This window comes from Cavia porcellus, unplaced genomic scaffold (genome assembly GCF_034190915.1).
Source record: "Cavia porcellus strain 051 isolate PalLab524CR breed Dunkin Hartley unplaced genomic scaffold, mCavPor4.1 scaffold_61, whole genome shotgun sequence".
Lineage (NCBI taxonomy): Eukaryota > Metazoa > Chordata > Mammalia > Rodentia > Caviidae > Cavia > Cavia porcellus.
In genome coordinates, this window is record NW_026947544.1 from 2,796,299 (window position 1) to 2,800,181 (window position 3,883).

General features: G+C 39.2%; 1 pseudogene; it reads right to left on the reverse strand.

Annotated features, from left to right (window-relative positions):
* Nucleotides 1–1,436: 1,436 nt before the first annotated feature.
* On the reverse strand, nt 1,437–3,106 carry LOC134475106 (replication protein A 70 kDa DNA-binding subunit-like; annotated as a pseudogene).
* Nucleotides 3,107–3,883: the final 777 nt, after the last annotated feature.

A 3,883-nucleotide genomic window follows, 5' to 3' on the forward strand; every position in this document is an offset into this window, starting at 1 on the left:
GCCTTGTTTTTTTGGGTACAACAATGTCTCTTGTTTTCTTATAAATAGTTGTACATATCTTCACACACATTGTATTCATACCAAACTAAACAGTGTAAAATTCATCAGAACAGAGTGATGAAGACATAACAGGCCTTCAAAACCAGACTGTAGGACAATCAATAATGACTAACATAACTTCTCAGTTCTCTTCAAAATAGCTGTGCATACCTTCACATATGATGAAGTTAAATAACTCAAAGCAGACTAAAACCACTCTAAACAAAGAATAAAAGCATTACTGGTTTTCACAGCATGATAGAAATCAGAAATAAATACCATAAGGTCTCTTTTTCTTAATGTAGCTATTCATGTATAATATAATTATTTCTCTTAAACTGATTAAGAGAAGTTCTAGGCATGTATAAACCTCTATATGTATATCTATCCTTTCTGTACTAGAGGGAAAACCAAAACAAAATGAAACAGATTGTTAAAAAACACAAAGCAAAAAAGACAAATATATAACAATAGCAAAGAGACCCAAAACAATGATGATGTAAGCTTTCAAAACAAGGTGGTAGACGAATAACTAGGGTTGTTATTTAATGTAATAATCTTCAAGAATTCAATAGCAAAAATGTCAAGCCTTGCCTGGTTTTTAGTGACCCACTGGGCATCTGTAGACAAATGGTCATTGCATTTTTTAAAAAGGATATACTGTTTATTAAACAAAGCACAGGAAACAAGGGCTTGTCCTTTCAATGTCCCTTCCATTTTAACATACCTTTAATCAAGAAATAAAACATAAATGCGAGAAATATGCACAGGTAAGAAAAATGTACATTCATGAAACAAAATGCAACACTAATTAAAGGGAAAACTCAAGCAATGCTTTGTAGTTGTCTGATGTCCCCAGGGGACAGCAAGTCTATGCTTATCAGCCATCCTCAGAAGAGACAATTTTGATTAATATCAGACCCATCTGATTCAGTCTATTAAATCTATTAAACCCTGATGGAAGGATAGTCTTCAGATATGAAGATATGCCTTTGATTAATAATTCTACCCTATTGCCATTCCAAGCATTAACAACTATACAGAACTTCTAGAAAGAGAGTGCCTTTGAATTGGAGAAACACTCAGAACTGGTTCACCACTACCCCTTCCCAGAGCCTCCAGTTGTGAATATGTCACTGCTGGAGGAGCAAAGCCTGGTGACATAATTTTTTCATTGTTTGTAGAGTTATAGTCAATTACTTGTGACATAATTCCTGCTTAGAGATAATGAAATCTCACTAAAATTGACAGAAGCCTGAAGACATAGGGAGGGATTGTGTCTCTGCAACCCACTGTGGACTCCCATGGCTGATACACCACTCTCTGAGTGCACCATCCTCTCTTTACCAACTGGCCCATATTGTTTGCAGAGGGGAAAACTGAGGTTCTGTATGGTGGGTGAGGTGGAACTATAAGAAATCAGCTCCATTTCAGGTCTGTTTTCAAACTTCTGCCCAATCAGTGCTACTCTCGTCACATTCCTGCATTTCTTCTGATGTTCATGATCAGCCTTCTGTCATAGTCTCTGTAGTCAACAGGCTTCACATCCATCACCATGGCCTTGATTTGAGACTCATCATTATAGGTCTCCAGTTTGACTCTGATTTTGAATGTGAAAGATCGAAAGTTGACATTCTGGAAAACTTCTTCAAAGGCCTGCTCATTCCTCTCTTTCTGTTCCCAAAGATAAGCAGTGTTTTGTCCAAGGATAGCTTCAGCAGATTCCTGGAAACAAGTCACCCACTGATTCTCTTGAAAATCTGTGATATTTGCCGAGAAGATCATGTGGTATTTGAAATTGGGAATTTCACAGTTGCATTTTTCACAGCAGTATAATCCATTCTGCTGGTCAATCACTTTTTTACTGCAATCCTGAGTGCTTGAAGTCAGCACAGAGAGGCTCCATCCATCAAAATCAGAAACTCTGGCTCCTTTTATGGCCATCACAGGCTGTCTAGAACTATCAAATTTGTAAGCATCTTCTTCCCACAGAGCAGCAATCACCACTTTCCCTGACATGTTCATCAAGTAGATATTTCTCTTAGCAACTTGTCTGTTGTTAGACTTTACTGTGATATTAGTGGCATCCTTATAGCTCTTGCAGATTCCATTATGTCTACAAGTGAGTTTGTAGACTTGTTCTCTAGATCATCAGTTCCTGTGAAGTCAAACTGAACTGTAGGTAAAATGATGACCATCTTCACAGGGAACCACAGAAGTCTCACCAGTGAAGGTCATTTCATAGTCATTTTTAACAGCTGAGAACTGTTTGTTAGCTATCTGCAAGGGTGCCTTTTGAGAAATAGTACACCTTGTCCACTTCAATGAGGGGGAAGCACTTGTCCACTTGATCACTGAAAGCATTAGCTCTGATTTCACCACTTTCATCCACTAGTTCTAGAGAAAAAAGCTTCCCTTTCCCTTGAGAATTGCTCCGCATACGGATCTGTCTTGTTGGTAACACGAGCACAAATAGTCTACTTGGACTGGTACAGCGTGAAGCTGACAATGGGTACCACTTTGGACTGCGTTCCCCTGGAAAGGTGCAAGAGTCCCAACCTTCCGGGTTTTCCAAATGTCTTTAAGGCACCGTAAGTCTTGGTACAGAGGAACCCACTTCTGAGCGCCTGTTCTGTTGCTGGGGCCTGCTGGTGAGTGGACTGGATGCTGCAACTGGAGAAGGAACTGCCGGTGGGTTCCCTTGTCTTTCATTATAGGACAATGGATTGCCAATCTTCACTCCGACTATGTCAGCTGATTTCAAAACTTTTAACTCCATCAAAATAACTATTCTCCTTCCATCTTTCAGAGTGTTAGCAATAAATCAGTCAATCTGGCAAATATAGTTGGTAGCCACTCGTTCTTCCTCAATAAGCGAGTTCATCTGTGTTGCTAACATGAAAGAGGACAGAGTGTTGATTCCATCACTCACAAAAAGTCGATAACAGGGTGGACTATTCCCTGTCGTAATGGGGCAGATGTTCATGACTTTGAGAATGGGTTTTATGCATGTATCACCCTGCTGCATTATAGCCGCAATGGCCCCTTCACTCAGCTGGCCGGCTATGGCTCCGCAACGCTAACTCCCGCGCTCCCGCCAGTCATTGCATTTATAGCAAAAGCATCTTTAAAGTCACAGACTTCTTCAGAAGAATATATAAATTGGGCTTTTAATGAATGGTAGTTTGTCATTGGTCCTTTTGTGTTGATCCTAACAGTTTCGTTTTTCCATTTAATTTATTCTTGGAGATGCCATGGTGAAGGAGTAACAAAAAAGAATTAAGACATATTATGCCTCCTTGCAATGGAGATAACCATTATGTACTGAAAACATATACTAATAAAAGTAAAAATTGAAAAATTATATCTTAATTTACTTGCACTGGGACAGAATACCTAAAGGAGGAAAGGCTTAATTTGGCTCATAGTTTTAGTTTTAGTTTGCAGTTGGCCAGCTCTAAGGCAGGGGCTGTGGGAGGGATTAGAGAAGAGAAATGGCTCATGCTGTGGTGTACAGGAAGCAGGGAGAGAGATCAAGAGAGGAACGAAGGGGAAAAAAGAGGGCTCAACCATTGATCTTTGCTGACTGACACAGCTTCCCCCATAGAAAAGTCTAAAAGCCAGCTAGTTACAATTTTTATTCCAATCTCTTAAAAACATCCTCTGGTCCTTGCTTTTTTCCAATCTGTCTTTCTATTCTAGTGTTCATGCTTTGGTAATATATATTTTAGTTTCTTGGTCGAGTTTGCATACAGTCAGATAGACGTTAATAAAATCCCAGCTATCTTGAAGATGGAATCAACAATAAATATGCCAGATTCCTTTTGCTGAAGCCCATAAGATA